Genomic DNA, 17972 nt, shown 5'->3' with positions numbered 1-17972 from the left:
ACAACCCTAACACCATGAAAGGGAGCTCGCTCTCTCCCCATTCCCTCACATCTGATTCCCATGCCCCTGACAACCCTAACACCATGAAAGGGAGCTCGCTCTCTCCCCATTCCCTCACATCTGATGCCCCTGCACCTGACACCCCATGCACCATGAAAGGGAGCTTGCTCTCTCCCCATTCCCTCACATCTGATTCCCCTGCCCCTGATACCCCATGCACCATGAAAGGGAGATTGCTCTCTCCCCATTCCCTCACATCTGACTCCCCTGCCCGTGACATCCCCATGCACTATGAAAGGGAGCTTGCTCTCTCCCCATTCCCTCACATCTGATTCCCCTGCCCCTGACACCCCAGACACCATGAAAGGGAGCTTGCACTCTCCCCATTCCCTCACGTCCATGACAACCCTTGCACCATGAAAGGGAGCTTGCTCTCTCCCCATTCCCTCACATCTGATTCCCCTGCCCATGACACCCCTTGCACCATGAAAGGGGCCTTGCTCTCTCCCCATTCCCTCACATCTGATTCCCCTGCCCCTGACACCCCATACACCATGAAAGGGAGCTTGCTCTATCCCCATTCCCTCACATCTGATTCCCCTGCCCCTGACACCCCATGCACCATGAAAGGGAGATTGCTCTCTCCCCATTCCCTCACATCTGATTCCCCTGCCCGTGACAACCCCATGCACTATGAAAGGGAGCTTGCTCTCTCCCCATTCCCTCACATCTGATTCCCCTGCCCCTGACACCCCAGACACCATGAAAGGGAGCTTGCACTCTCCCCATTCCCTCACATCTGATTCCCCTGCCCATGACAACCCTTGCACCATGAAAGGGAGCTTGCTCTCTCACCGTTCCCTCACATCTGATTCCCCTGCCCATGACACCCCTTGCACCATGAAAGGGAGCTTGCTCTCTCCCCGTTCCCTCACATCTGATTCCCCTGCCGACAACCCATGCACCATGAAAGGGAGCTTGCTCTCTCCCCGTTCCCTCACATCTGATTTCCCTGCCCCTGACATCACATGCACCATGAAAGGGAGCTTGCTCTCTCCCCATTCCCTCACATCTGATTCCCCTGCCCATGACACCCCATCCACCATGAAAGGGAGCTTGCTCTCTCCCCATTCCCTCACATCTGATTCCCCTGCACCTGACACCCCATGCACCATGAAAGGGAGCTTGCTCTCTCCCCATTCCCTCACATCTGATTCCCCTGCCCCTGACACCCCATACACCATGAAAGGGAGCTTGCTCTCTCCCCATTCCCTCACATCTGATTTCCCTGCCCATGACACCCATTCACCATGAAAGGGAGGTTGCTCTCTCCCCATTCTCTCACATCTGATTCCCCTGCCCCTGACACCCCAGACACCATGAAAGGGAGCTTGCACTCTCCCCATTCCCTCACATCTGATTCCCCTGCCCCTGACACCCCATGCACCATGAAAGGGAGATTGCTCTCTCCCCATTCCCTCACATCTGATTCCCCTGCCCGTGACAACCCCATGCACTATGAAAGGGAGCTTGCTCTCTCCCCGTTCCCTCACATCTGATTCCCCTGCCCCTGACACCCCAGACACCATGAAAGGGAGCTTGCACTCTCCCCGTTCCCTCACATCTGATTCCCCTGCCCATGACAACCCTTGCACCATGAAAGGGAGCTTGCTCTCTCACCGTTCCCTGACATCTGATTCCCCTGCCCATGACACCCCTTGCACCATGAAAGGGAGCTTGCTCTCTCCCCGTTCCCTCAAATCTGATTCCCCTGCCCATGACAACCCATGCACCATGAAAGGGAGCTTGCGCTCTTCCCGTTCCCTCACATCTGATTCCCCTGCCCATGACACCCCATGCACCATGAAAGGGAGCTTGCTCTCTCCCCGTTCCCTCACATCGGATTCCCCTGCACCTGACACCCCATGCACCATGAAAGGAAGCTTGCTCTCTCCCCGTTCCCTCTTATCTGATTCCCCTGCACCTGAGACCCCATGCACCATGAAAGGGAGCTTGCTCTCTCCCCGTTCCCTCACATCTGATTCCCCTGCCCCTGACACCCCATGCACCATGTAATAGAGCTTGCTCTCTCTCCATTCCCTCACATCTGATTCCCCTGCCCGTGACACCCCATAAACCATGAAAGGGAGCTTGCTCTCTCCCCATTCCCTCACATCTGATTCCCCTGCCCATGACACCCCATGCACCATGAAAGGGAGGTTGCTCTCTCCCCATTCCCTCACTTCTTATTCCCCTGCCCCTGACAACCCTTACACCATGAAAGGGAGCTCGCTCTCTCCCCATCTCCTCACATCTGATTCCCCTGCTCCTGACGACCCTTACACCATGAAAGGGAGCTCGCTCTCTCCCCATCCCCTCACATCTGATTCCCCTGCCCCTGACAACCCGTACACCATGAAAGGGAGCTTCCTCTCTCCCCATTCCCTCACATCTTATTCCCCTGCCCGTGACACCCAATGAACCATGAAAGGGAGGTTGCTCTCTCCCCATCCCTCACATCTGATTCCCCTGCCCATGACACCCCATGAACCATGAAAGAGAGGTTGCTCTCTCACCATTCCCTCACATCTGATTCCCATGCCCCTGACAAACCTTACACCATGAATGGGAGCTTGCTCTCTCCCCATTCCCTCACATCTGATTCCCCTGCCCCATGACACCCCATGCAATATGGAAGGGAGCTTGCTCTCTCCCCATTCCCTCACATCTGATTCCCATTCCCCCTGACACCCAATGCACCATGAAAGGGAGCTTGCTCTCTCCCCATCCCCACACATTTTATTCCCCTGTCCCTGACACCCCATAAACCATGAAAGGGAGCTTGCTCTCTCCCCATTCCCTCACATCTGATTCCCCTGCCCCATGACACCCCATGCACCATGGAAGGGAGCTTACTCTCTCCCCATTCCCTCACATCTGATTCCCATTCCCCCTGACACCAAATGCACCATGAAAGGGAGCTTGCTCTCTCCCCATCCCCACACATTTTATTCCCCTTCCCTGACACCCCATAAACCATGAAAGGGAGCTTGCTCTCTCCCCATTCCCTCACATCTGATTCCCCTGCCCATGACACCCCATACACCATGACAGGGAGCTTGCTCTCTCCCCATTCCCTCACATCTGATTCCCCTGCCCATGGCACCCCATGCACCATGAAAGGGAGCTTGCACTCTCCCCATTCCCTCACATCTGATTCCGCTTCCCCTGACTAACCTTACACCATGAAAGGGAGCTTCCTTTCTCCCCATTCCCTCACATCTGATTCCCCTTCCCGTGACCATCCTTAAACCATAAAAGGGATCTTGGTCTATCCTCATTCCTTCACATCTGATTCCCCTGCCCCAGACAACCCATACACCATGAAAGGGAGCTTGCTCTCTCCCCATTCCCTCACATCTGATTCCCCTGACCATGACACCCCATACACCATGAAAGGGAGCTTGCTCTCTCCCCATTCCCTCACATCTGATCCCCCTGCCCGTGACACCCCATACACCATGACAGGGAGCTTGCACTCTCCCCATTACCTCACATCTGATTCCCCTGCACCTGACTACCCTTACACCATGAAAGGGAGCTTCCTCTCTCCCCATTCCCTCACATCTGATCCCCCTGCCCGTGACACCCCAAACACCATGACAGGGAGCTTGCACTCTCCCCATTACCTCACATCTGATTCCCCTGCACCTGACTACCCTTACACCATGAAAGGGAGCTTCCTCTCTCCCCATTCCCTCACATCTGATTCCCCTGCCCCAGACAAACCATACACCATGAAAGGGAGCTTGCTCTCTCCCCATTCCCTCACTTCTGATTCCCCTGCCCCTGACAACCCATACACCATGAAAGGGAGCTTGCTCTCTCCCCATTCCTTCACATCTGATTCCCCTGACCATGACACCCCATACACCATGAAAGGGAGCTTGCTCTCTCCCCATTCCCTCACATCTGATCCCCCTGCCCCTGACACCCCATACACCATGAAAGGGGGCTTGCTCTCTCCCCTTTCCCTTGCATCTGTTTCTCCTGCCCATGACACCCCATACACCATGAAAGGGAGGTTCCTCTCTTCCCATTCCCTCACATCTTAATCCCTGCCCATGACACCCCATGCACTATGAAAGGGAGCTTGCTCTCTCCCTATCCCCTCACATCTGATTCCCCTGCCCATGAAACCCCATGCACCATGAAAGGGAGCTTGCTCTCTCCCCATTCCCTCACATCTGATTCCCCTGCCCATGACACCCCATACACCATGAAAGGGAGCTTGCTCTCTCCCCATTCCTTCACATCTGATTCCCCTGCCCATGACACCCCATACACCATGGAAGGGAGATTGCTCTCTCCCCATCCCCTCACATCTAATTCCCTTGCCCCTGACACCCCATACACCATGAAAGGGAGGTTGCTCTCTCCCCATTCCCTCACATCTGATTCCCCTGCCCCTGACACCCCTTACACCATGGAAGGGAGATTGCTCTCTCCCCATCCCCTCACATCTGATTCCCTTGCCCATGACACCCCATACACCATGAAAGGGAGGTCGCTCTCTCCCCATTCCCTCACATCTGATTCCCCTGCCCATTACACCCTTTACACCATGGAAGGGAGATTGCTCTCTCCCCATTCCCTCACATCTGACTCCCCTGCCCATGACACCCTATGCACCAGGAAAGGGAGCTTGCTCTCTCCCCATCCCCTCACATCTGATTCCCCTGCCCCTGACACCCCATACACCATGAAAGGGAGCTTGCTCTCTCCCCATTCCCTCACATCTGATTCCCCTGACCATGACACCCCTTACACCATAAAAGGGAGCTTGGTCTCTCCCCATTCCCTCACATCTGATTCCCCTGCCCCTGACACCCCATGCACCATGAAAGGGAGGTTGCTCTCTCCCCATTCCCTCACATCTGATTCCCCTGCCCATTACACCCTTTACACCATGGAAGGGAGATTGCTCTCTCCCCATTCCCTCACATCTGACTCCCCTGCCCATGACACCCTATGCACCAGGAAAGGGAGCTTGCTCTCTCCCCATCCCCTCACATCTGATTCCCCTGCCCCTGACACCCCATACACCATGAAAGGGAGCTTGCTCTCTCCCCATTCCCTCACATCTGATTCCCCTGACCATGACACCCCTTACACCATAAAAGGGAGCTTGCGCTCTTCCCGTTCCCTCACATCTGATTCCCCTGCCCATGACACCCCATGCACCATGAAAAGGAGCTTGCTCTCTCCCCGTTCCCTCACATCGGATTCCCCTGCCCATGACACCCCATGCACCCTGAAAGGGAGCTTGCTCTCTCCCCATTCCCTCACATCTGATTCCCCTGCCCCTAACACCCCAGACACCATGAAAGGGAGCGTGCACTCTCCCCATTCCCTCACATCTGATTCCCCTGCCCATGACAACCCTTGCATGATGAAAGGGAGCTTGCTCTCTCACCGTTCCCTCACATCTGATTCCCCTGCCCATGACACCCCTTGCACCATGAAAGGGGCCTTGCTCTCTCCCCGTTCCCTCACATCTGATTCCCCTGCCCATGACAACCCATGCACCATGAAAGGGAGCTTGCGCTCTTCCCGTTCCCTCACATCTAATTCCCCTGCCCATGACAACCCATGCACCATGAAAGGGAGCTTGCGCTCTTCCCGTTCCCTCTTATCCGATTCCCCTGCAACTGACACCCCATGCACCATGAAAGGGAGCTTGCTCTCTCCCCATTCCCTCACATCTGATTCCCCTGCACCTGACACCCCATGCACCATCAAAGGGAGGTTGCTCTCTCCCCATCCCCTCACATCTGATTCCCCTGCCCCTGACACCCCATGCACCATGAAAGGGAGCTTGCTCTCTCCCCTTTCCCTTCCATCTGTTTCCCCTGCCATGACACCACATACACCATGAAAGGGAGGTTGCTCTCTTCCTATTCCCTCACATCTCAATCCCCTGCCCCTGACACCCCATGCACCACGAAAGAGAGCTTGCTCTCTCTCCTTTCCCTCACATCTGATTCCCCTGCCCATGACACCCCACGCACCACGAAAGGGAGCTTGCTCTATCCCCATTCCCTCACATCTGATTCCCCTGCCCATGACACCCCACGCACCACGAAAGGGAGCTTGCTCTCTCCCCATTCCCTCACATCTGATTCCCCTGCCCCTGACACCCCACGCACCACGAAAGGGAGCTTGCTCTCTCCCCATTCCCTCACATCTGATTCCCCTGCCCATGACACCCCACGCAGCACGAAAGGGAGCTTGCTCTCTCCCCATTCCCTCACATCTGATTCCCCTGCACCTGACACCCCATGCACCACGAAAGGTAGCTTGCTCTCTCCCCATTCCCTCGCATCAGATTCCCCTGCTCATGACACCCCATGCACCACGAAAGGGTGCTTGCTCTCTCCCCATTCCCTCGCATCAGATTCCCCTGCTCATGACACCCCATGCACCACGAAAGGGCGCTTGCTCTCTCCCCATTTCTTCGCATCTGATTCCCCTGCACCTGACACCCCATGCACCACGAAAGGGAGATTGCTCTCTCCCCATTCCCTCGCATCTGATTCCGTTGCACCTGACACCCCATGCACCACGAAAGGGAGCTTGCTCTCTCCCCATTCCCTCGCATCAGATTCCCCTGCTCATGACACCCCATGCACCACGAAAGGGCGCTTGCTCTCTCCCCATTTCCTCGCATCTGATTCCCCTGCACCTGACACACCATGCACCACGAAAGGGAGATTGCTCTCTCCCCATTCCCTCGCATCTGATTCCCTTGCACCTGACACCCCATGCACCATGAAAGGGAGCTTGCTCTCTCCCCATCCCCTCACATCTGATTCCCCTGCCCATGACACCCCTTGCACCACGAAAGGGAGCTTGCTCTCTCCCCATTCCCTCACATCTGATTCCCCCGCCCATGACACCCCATGCACCACGAAAGGGAGCTTGCTCTCTCCCCATTCCCTCACATCTGATTCTCCCACCAATGACACCCCATGCACCACGAAAGGGAGCTTCCTCACTCCCCATTCCCTCACATCTGATTTCCCTGCCCATGACACCCATTCACCACGAAAGGGAGCTTGCTCTCTCCCCATTCCCTCACATCTGATTCCCCTGCCCATGACACCCCATGCACCACGAAAGGGAGGTTGCTCTCTCCCCATTCCCTCACATCTGATTCCCCTGCCCATGACACCCCATGCACCATCAAAGGGAGCTTGCTCTCTCCCCATCCCCTCACATCTGATTCCCCTACCCCTGACAACCCTTACACCATGGAAGGGTGCTCACTCTCTCCCCATTCCCTCACATCTGATTCCCCTGCCCCTGACTACCCTTACACCATGAAAGGGAGCTCGCACTCTCCCCATTCCCTCACATCTGATTCCCCTGCACCTGACACCCCATGCACCATGAAAGGGAGCTCGCTCTCTCCCCATTTCCTCACATCTGATTCCCCTGCCCCTGACACCCCATGCACCATGAAAGGGAGCTTGCTCTCTCCCCATTCCCTCACATCTGATTCCCCTGCCCCTGACACCCCATGCACCATGGAAGGGAGCTTACTCTCTCCCCATTCCCTCACATCTGATTCCCATTCCCCCTGACACCAAATGCACCATGAAAGGGAGCTTGCTCTCTCCCCATCCCCACACATTTTATTCCCCTTCCCTGACACCCCATAAACCATGAAAGGGAGCTTGCTCTCTCCCCATTCCCTCACATCTGATTCCCCTGCCCATGACACCCCATACACCATGACAGGGAGCTTGCTCTCTCCCCATTCCCTCACATCTGATTCCCCTGCCCATGGCACCCCATGCACCATGAAAGGGAGCTTGCACTCTCCCCATTCCCTCACATCTGATTCCGCTTCCCCTGACTAACCTTACACCATGAAAGGGAGCTTCCTTTCTCCCCATTCCCTCACATCTGATTCCCCTTCCCGTGACCATCCTTAAACCATAAAAGGGATCTTGGTCTATCCTCATTCCTTCACATCTGATTCCCCTGCCCCAGACAACCCATACACCATGAAAGGGAGCTTGCTCTCTCCCCATTCCCTCACATCTGATTCCCCTGACCATGACACCCCATACACCATGAAAGGGAGCTTGCTCTCTCCCCATTCCCTCACATCTGATCCCCCTGCCCGTGACACCCCATACACCATGACAGGGAGCTTGCACTCTCCCCATTACCTCACATCTGATTCCCCTGCACCTGACTACCCTTACACCATGAAAGGGAGCTTCCTCTCTCCCCATTCCCTCACATCTGATCCCCCTGCCCGTGACACCCCAAACACCATGACAGGGAGCTTGCACTCTCCCCATTACCTCACATCTGATTCCCCTGCACCTGACTACCCTTACACCATGAAAGGGAGCTTCCTCTCTCCCCATTCCCTCACATCTGATTCCCCTGCCCCAGACAAACCATACACCATGAAAGGGAGCTTGCTCTCTCCCCATTCCCTCACTTCTGATTCCCCTGCCCCTGACAACCCATACACCATGAAAGGGAGCTTGCTCTCTCCCCATTCCTTCACATCTGATTCCCCTGACCATGACACCCCATACACCATGAAAGGGAGCTTGCTCTCTCCCCATTCCCTCACATCTGATCCCCCTGCCCCTGACACCCCATACACCATGAAAGGGGGCTTGCTCTCTCCCCTTTCCCTTGCATCTGTTTCTCCTGCCCATGACACCCCATACACCATGAAAGGGAGGTTCCTCTCTTCCCATTCCCTCACATCTTAATCCCTGCCCATGACACCCCATGCACTATGAAAGGGAGCTTGCTCTCTCCCTATCCCCTCACATCTGATTCCCCTGCCCATGAAACCCCATGCACCATGAAAGGGAGCTTGCTCTCTCCCCATTCCCTCACATCTGATTCCCCTGCCCATGACACCCCATACACCATGAAAGGGAGCTTGCTCTCTCCCCATTCCTTCACATCTGATTCCCCTGCCCATGACACCCCATACACCATGGAAGGGAGATTGCTCTCTCCCCATCCCCTCACATCTAATTCCCTTGCCCCTGACACCCCATACACCATGAAAGGGAGGTTGCTCTCTCCCCATTCCCTCACATCTGATTCCCCTGCCCCTGACACCCCTTACACCATGGAAGGGAGATTGCTCTCTCCCCATCCCCTCACATCTGATTCCCTTGCCCATGACACCCCATACACCATGAAAGGGAGGTCGCTCTCTCCCCATTCCCTCACATCTGATTCCCCTGCCCATTACACCCTTTACACCATGGAAGGGAGATTGCTCTCTCCCCATTCCCTCACATCTGACTCCCCTGCCCATGACACCCTATGCACCAGGAAAGGGAGCTTGCTCTCTCCCCATCCCCTCACATCTGATTCCCCTGCCCCTGACACCCCATACACCATGAAAGGGAGCTTGCTCTCTCCCCATTCCCTCACATCTGATTCCCCTGACCATGACACCCCTTACACCATAAAAGGGAGCTTGGTCTCTCCCCATTCCCTCACATCTGATTCCCCTGCCCCTGACACCCCATGCACCATGAAAGGGAGGTTGCTCTCTCCCCATTCCCTCACATCTGATTCCCCTGCCCATTACACCCTTTACACCATGGAAGGTAGATTGCTCTCTCCCCATTCCCTCACATCTGACTCCCCTGCCCATGACACCCTATGCACCAGGAAAGGGAGCTTGCTCTCTCCCCATCCCCTCACATCTGATTCCCCTGCCCCTGACACCCCATACACCATGAAAGGGAGCTTGCTCTCTCCCCATTCCCTCACATCTGATTCCCCTGACCATGACACCCCTTACACCATAAAAGGGAGCTTGCGCTCTTCCCGTTCCCTCACATCTGATTCCCCTGCCCATGACACCCCATGCACCATGAAAAGGAGCTTGCTCTCTCCCCGTTCCCTCACATCGGATTCCCCTGCCCATGACACCCCATGCACCCTGAAAGGGAGCTTGCTCTCTCCCCATTCCCTCACATCTGATTCCCCTGCCCCTAACACCCCAGACACCATGAAAGGGAGCGTGCACTCTCCCCATTCCCTCACATCTGATTCCCCTGCCCATGACAACCCTTGCATGATGAAAGGGAGCTTGCTCTCTCACCGTTCCCTCACATCTGATTCCCCTGCCCATGACACCCCTTGCACCATGAAAGGGGCCTTGCTCTCTCCCCGTTCCCTCACATCTGATTCCCCTGCCCATGACAACCCATGCACCATGAAAGGGAGCTTGCGCTCTTCCCGTTCCCTCACATCTAATTCCCCTGCCCATGACAACCCATGCACCATGAAAGGGAGCTTGCGCTCTTCCCGTTCCCTCTTATCCGATTCCCCTGCAACTGACACCCCATGCACCATGAAAGGGAGCTTGCTCTCTCCCCATTCCCTCACATCTGATTCCCCTGCACCTGACACCCCATGCACCATCAAAGGGAGGTTGCTCTCTCCCCATCCCCTCACATCTGATTCCCCTGCCCCTGACACCCCATGCACCATGAAAGGGAGCTTGCTCTCTCCCCTTTCCCTTCCATCTGTTTCCCCTGCCATGACACCACATACACCATGAAAGGGAGGTTGCTCTCTTCCTATTCCCTCACATCTCAATCCCCTGCCCCTGACACCCCATGCACCACGAAAGAGAGCTTGCTCTCTCTCCTTTCCCTCACATCTGATTCCCCTGCCCATGACACCCCACGCACCACGAAAGGGAGCTTGCTCTATCCCCATTCCCTCACATCTGATTCCCCTGCCCATGACACCCCACGCACCACGAAAGGGAGCTTGCTCTCTCCCCATTCCCTCACATCTGATTCCCCTGCCCCTGACACCCCACGCACCACGAAAGGGAGCTTGCTCTCTCCCCATTCCCTCACATCTGATTCCCCTGCCCATGACACCCCACGCAGCACGAAAGGGAGCTTGCTCTCTCCCCATTCCCTCACATCTGATTCCCCTGCACCTGACACCCCATGCACCACGAAAGGTAGCTTGCTCTCTCCCCATTCCCTCGCATCAGATTCCCCTGCTCATGACACCCCATGCACCACGAAAGGGTGCTTGCTCTCTCCCCATTCCCTCGCATCAGATTCCCCTGCTCATGACACCCCATGCACCACGAAAGGGCGCTTGCTCTCTCCCCATTTCTTCGCATCTGATTCCCCTGCACCTGACACCCCATGCACCACGAAAGGGAGATTGCTCTCTCCCCATTCCCTCGCATCTGATTCCGTTGCACCTGACACCCCATGCACCACGAAAGGGAGCTTGCTCTCTCCCCATTCCCTCGCATCAGATTCCCCTGCTCATGACACCCCATGCACCACGAAAGGGCGCTTGCTCTCTCCCCATTTCCTCGCATCTGATTCCCCTGCACCTGACACACCATGCACCACGAAAGGGAGATTGCTCTCTCCCCATTCCCTCGCATCTGATTCCCTTGCACCTGACACCCCATGCACCATGAAAGGGAGCTTGCTCTCTCCCCATCCCCTCACATCTGATTCCCCTGCCCATGACACCCCTTGCACCACGAAAGGGAGCTTGCTCTCTCCCCATTCCCTCACATCTGATTCCCCCGCCCATGACACCCCATGCACCACGAAAGGGAGCTTGCTCTCTCCCCATTCCCTCACATCTGATTCTCCCACCAATGACACCCCATGCACCACGAAAGGGAGCTTCCTCACTCCCCATTCCCTCACATCTGATTTCCCTGCCCATGACACCCATTCACCACGAAAGGGAGCTTGCTCTCTCCCCATTCCCTCACATCTGATTCCCCTGCCCATGACACCCCATGCACCACGAAAGGGAGGTTGCTCTCTCCCCATTCCCTCACATCTGATTCCCCTGCCCATGACACCCCATGCACCATCAAAGGGAGCTTGCTCTCTCCCCATCCCCTCACATCTGATTCCCCTACCCCTGACAACCCTTACACCATGGAAGGGTGCTCACTCTCTCCCCATTCCCTCACATCTGATTCCCCTGCCCCTGACTACCCTTACACCATGAAAGGGAGCTCGCACTCTCCCCATTCCCTCACATCTGATTCCCCTGCACCTGACACCCCATGCACCATGAAAGGGAGCTCGCTCTCTCCCCATTTCCTCACATCTGATTCCCCTGCCCCTGACACCCCATGCACCATGAAAGGGAGCTTGCTCTCTCCCCATTCCCTCACATCTGATTCCCCTGCCCCTGACACCCCATACACAATGAAAGGGAGCTTCCTCTCTCCCCATCCCCTCACCTCTGATTCCCCTGCCCCTGACACCCCTTACACCATGAAAGGGAGCTTGCTCACTCCCCATTCCCTCACATCTGATTTCCCAGCCCATGACACCCATTCACCATGAAACGGAGGTTGCTCTCTCCCCATTCTCTCACACCTGATTCCCCTGCCCATGACACCCCATGCACCATCAAAGGGAGGTTCCTCTCTCCCCATCCCCTCACATCTGATTCCCCTTCCCCTGACACCCCATGCACCATGAAAGGGAGCTTACTCTCTCCCCATCCCGTCACATCTGATTCCGCTGCCCCTGACAACCCTAACACCATGAAAGGGAGCTCGCTCTCTCCCCATTCCCTCACATCTGATTCCCATGCCCCTGACAACCCTAACACCATGAAAGGGAGCTCGCTCTCTCCCCATTCCCTCACATCTGGTGCCCCTGCACCTGACACCCCATGCACCATGAAAGGGAGCTTGCTCTCTCCCCATTCCCTCACATCTGATTCCCCTGCCCCTGATACCCCATGCACCATGAAAGGGAGATTGCTCTCTCCCCATTCCCTCACATCTGACTCCCCTGCCCGTGACAACCCCATGCACTATGAAAGGGAGCTTGCTCTCTCCCCATTCCCTCACATATGATTCCCCTGCCCCTGACACCCCAGACACCATGAAAGGGAGCTTGCACTCTCCCCATTCCCTCACATCTGATTCCCCTGTCCATGACAACCCTTGCACCATGAAAGGGAGCTTGCTCTCTCCCCATTCCCTCACATCTGATTCCCCTGCCCATGACACCCCTTGCACCATGAAAGGGGCCTTGCTCTCTCCCCATTCCCTCACATCTGATTCCCCTGCCCCTGACACCCCATACACCATGAAAGGGAGCTTGCTCTATCCCCATTCCCTCACATCTGATTCCCCTGCCCCTGACACCCCATGCACCATGAAAGGGAGATTGCTCTCTCCCCATTCCCTCACATCTGATTCCCCTGCCCGTGACAACCCCATGCACTATGAAAGGGAGCTTGCTCTCTCCCCATTCCCTCACATCTGATTCCCCTGCCCCTGACACCCCAGACACCATGAAAGGGAGCTTGCACTCTCCCCATTCCCTCACATCTGATTCCCCTGCCCATGACAACCCTTGCACCATGAAAGGGAGCTTGCTCTCTCACCGTTCCCTCACATCTGATTCCCCTGCCCATGACACCCCTTGCACCATGAAAGGGAGCTTGCTCTCTCCCCGTTCCCTCACATCTGATTCCCCTGCCGACAACCCATGCACCATGAAAGGGAGCTTGCTCTCTCCCCGTTCCCTCACATCGGATTTCCCTGCCCCTGACATCCCATGCACCATGAAAGGGAGCTTGCTCTCTCCCCATTCCCTCACATCTGATTCCCCTGCCCATGACACCCCATACACCATGAAAGGGAGCTTGCTCTCTCCCCATTCCCTCACATCTGATTCCCCTTCCCCTGACTACCCTTACACCATGAAAGGGAGCTCGCTCTCTCCCCATTCCCTCACATCTGATTCCCCTGCACCTGACACCCCATGCACCATGAAAGGGATGCACCATGAAAGGGAGCTTGCTCTCTCCCCACTCCCTCACATCTGATTCCCCTGCCCCTGACACCCCATGCACCATGAAAGGGAGCTTGCTCTCTCCCCATTCCCTCACATCTGATTCCCCTGCCCCTGACACCCCATACACCATGAAAGGGAGCTTGCTCTCTCCCCATTCCCTCACATCTGATTTCCCTGCCCATGACACCCATTCACCATGAAAGGGAGGTTGCTCTCTCCCCATTCTCTCACACCTGATTCCCCTGCCCATGACACCCCATGCACCATGAAAGGGAGCTTGCTCTCTCCCCATTCCCTCACATCTGATTCCCCTGCCCCTGATACCCCATGCACCATGAAAGGGAGATTGCTCTCTCCCCATTCCCTCACATCTGACTCCCCTGCCCGTGACAACCCCATGCACTATGAAAGGGAGCTTGCTCTCTCCCCATTCTCTCACATCTGATTCCCCTGCCCCTGACACCCCAGACACCATGAAAGGGAGCTTGCACTCTCCCCATTCCCTCACATCTGATTCCCCTGCCCCTGACACCCCATGCACCATGAAAGGGAGATTGCTCTCTCCCCGTTCCCTCACATCTGATTCCCCTGCCCGTGACAACCCCATGCACTATGAAAGGGAGCTTGCTCTCTCCCCGTTCCCTCAAATCTGATTCCCCTGCCCATGACAACCCATGCACCATGAAAGGGAGCTTGCACTCTTCCCGTTCCCTCACATCTGATTCCCCTGCCCATGACACCCCATGCACCATGAAAGGGAGCTTGCTCTCTCCCCGTTCCCTCACATCGGATTCCCCTGCACCTGATACCCCATGCACCATGAAAGGAAGCTTGCTCTCTCCCCATTCCCTCACATCTGATTCCCCTGCCCATGACAACCCTTGCACCATGAAAGGGAGCTTGCTCTCTCACCGTTCCCTCACATCTGATTCCCCTGCCCATGACACCCCTTGCACCATGAAAGGGAGCTTGCTCTCTCCCCGTTCCCTCACATCTGATTCCCCTGCCGACAACCCATGCACCATGAAAGGGAGCTTGCTCTCTCCCCGTTCCCTCACATCTGATTTCCCTGCCCCTGACATCCCATGCACCATGAAAGGGAGCTTGCTCTCTCCCCATTCCCTCACATCTGATTCCCCTGCCCATGACACCCCATACACCATGAAAGGGAGCTTGCTCTCTCCCCATTCCCTCACATCTGATTCCCCTTCCCCTGACTACCCTTACACCATGAAAGGGAGCTCGCTCTCTCCCCATTCCCTCACATCTGATTCCCCTGCACCTGACACCCCATGCACCATGAAAGGGATGCACCATGAAAGGGAGCTTGCTCTCTCCCCACTCCCTCACATCTGATTCCCCTGCCCCTGACACCCCATGCACCATGAAAGGGAGCTTGCTCTCTCCCCATTCCCTCACATCTGATTCCCCTGCCCCTGACACCCCATACACCATGAAAGGGAGCTTGCTCTCTCCCCATTCCCTCACATCTGATTTCCCTGCCCATGACACCCATTCACCATGAAAGGGAGGTTGCTCTCTCCCCATTCTCTCACACCTGATTCCCCTGCCCATGACACCCCATGCACCATGAAAGGGAGCTTGCTCTCTCCCCATTCCCTCACATCTGATTCCCCTGCCCCTGGTACCCCATGCACCATGAAAGGGAGATTGCTCTCTCCCCATTCCCTCACATCTGACTCCCCTGCCCGTGACAACCCCATGCACTATGAAAGGGAGCTTGCTCTCTCCCCATTCTCTCACATCTGATTCCCCTGCCCCTGACACCCCAGACACCATGAAAGGGAGCTTGCACTCTCCCCATTCCCTCACATCTGATTCCCCTGCCCCTGACACCCCATGCACCATGAAAGGGAGATTGCTCTCTCCCCGTTCCCTCACATCTGATTCCCCTGCCCGTGACAACCCCATGCACTATGAAAGGGAGCTTGCTCTCTCCCCGTTCCCTCAAATCTGATTCCCCTGCCCATGACAACCCATGCACCATGAAAGGGAGCTTGCGCTCTTCCCGTTCCCTCACATCTGATTCCCCTGCCCATGACACCCCATGCACCATGAAAGGGAGCTTGCTCTCTCCCCGTTCCCTCACATCGGATTCCCCTGCACCTGATACCCCATGCACCATGAAAGGAAGCTTGCTCTCTCCCCGTTCCCTCTTATCTGATTCCCCTGCACCTGAGACCCCATGCACCATGAAAGGGAGCTTGCTCTCTCCCCGTTCCCTCACATCTGATTCCCCTGCCCCTGACACCCCATGCACCATGAAAGGGAGCTTGCTCTCTCCGCATTCCCTCACATCTGATTCCCCTGCCCCTGATACCCCATGCACCATGAAAGGGAGATTGCTCTCTCCCCATTCCCTCACATCTGATTCCCCTGCCCGTGACAACCCCATGCACTATGAAAGGGAGCTTGCTCTCTCCCCATTCCCTCACATCTGATTCCCCTGCCCCTAACACCCCAGACACCATGAAAGGGAGCGTGCACTCTCCCCATTCCCTCACATCTGATTCCCCTGCCCATGACAACCCTTGCATGATGAAAGGGAGCTTGCTCTCTCACCGTTCCCTCACATCTGATTCCCCTGCCCATGACACCCCTTGCACCATGAAAGGGGCCTTGCTCTCTCCCCGTTCCCTCACATCTGATTCCCCTGCCCATGACAACCCATGCACCATGAAAGGGAGCTTGCGCTCTTCCCGTTCCCTCACATCTAATTCCCCTGCCCATGACAACCCATGCACCATGAAAGGGAGCTTGCGCTCTTCCCGTTCCCTCACATCTGATTCCCCTGCCCATGACACCCCATGCACCATGAAAAGGAGCTTGCTCTCTCCCCGTTCCCTCACATCGGATTCCCCTGCCCATGACACCCCATGCACCATGAAAGGGAGCTTGCTCTCTCCCCATTCCCTCTTATCCGATTCCCCTGCAACTGACACCCCATGCACCATGAAAGGGAGCTTGCTCTCTCCCCATTCCCTCACATCTGATTCCCCTGCACCTGACACCCCATGCACCATCAAAGGGAGGTTGCTCTCTCCCAAACCCCTCACATCTGATTCCCCTGCCCCTGACACCCCATGCACCATGAAAGCGAGCTTGCTCTCTCCCCTTTCCCTTCCATCTGTTTCCCCTGCCATGACACCACATACACCATGAAAGGGAGGTTGCTCTCTTCCTATTCCCTCACATCTCAATCCCCTGCCCCTGACACCCCATGCACCACGAAAGAGAGCTTGCTCTCTCTCCTTTCCCTCACATCTGATTCCCCTGCCCATGACACCCCACGCACCACGAAAGGGAGCTTGCTCTCTCCCCATTCCCTCACATCTGATTCCCCTGCCCATGACACCCCACGCACCACGAAAGGGAGCTTGCTCTCTCCCCATTCCCTCACATCTGATTCCCCTGCCCCTGACACCCCACGCACCACGAAAGGGAGCTTGCTCTCTCCCCATTCCCTCACATCTGATTCCCCTGCCCATGACACCCCACGCACCACGAAAGGGAGCTTGCTCTCTCCCCATTCCCTCGCATCTGATTCCCCTGCACCTGACACCCCACGCACCACGAAAGGTAGCTTGCTCTCTCCCCATTCCCTCGCATCAGATTCCCCTGCTCATGACACCCCACGCACCACGAAAGGGCGCTTGCTCTCTCCCCATTTCCTCGCATCTGATTCCCCTGCACCTGACACACCATGCACCACGAAAGGGAGATTGCTCTCTCCCCATTCCCTCGCATCTGATTCCCTTGCACCTGACACCCCATGCACCACGAAAGGGAGATTGCTCTCTCCCCATTCCCTCGCATCTGATTCCGTTGCACCTGACACCCCATGCACCACGAAAGGGAGCTTGCTCTCTCCCCATTCCCTCGCATCATATTCCCCTGCTCATGACACCCCATGCACCACGAAAGGGCGCTTGCTCTCTCCCCATTTCCTCGCATCTGATTCCCCTGCACCTGACACACCATGCACCACGAAAGGGAGATTGCTCTCTCCCCATTCCCTCGCATCTGATTCCCTTGCACCTGACACCCCATGCACCACGAAAG

This window comes from Ambystoma mexicanum, chromosome 1q (genome assembly GCF_040938575.1).
Source record: "Ambystoma mexicanum isolate Mex_15411 chromosome 1q, UKY_AmexF1_1, whole genome shotgun sequence".
NCBI lineage: Eukaryota > Metazoa > Chordata > Amphibia > Caudata > Ambystomatidae > Ambystoma > Ambystoma mexicanum.
This window is presented reverse-complemented; position numbering follows the sequence as displayed.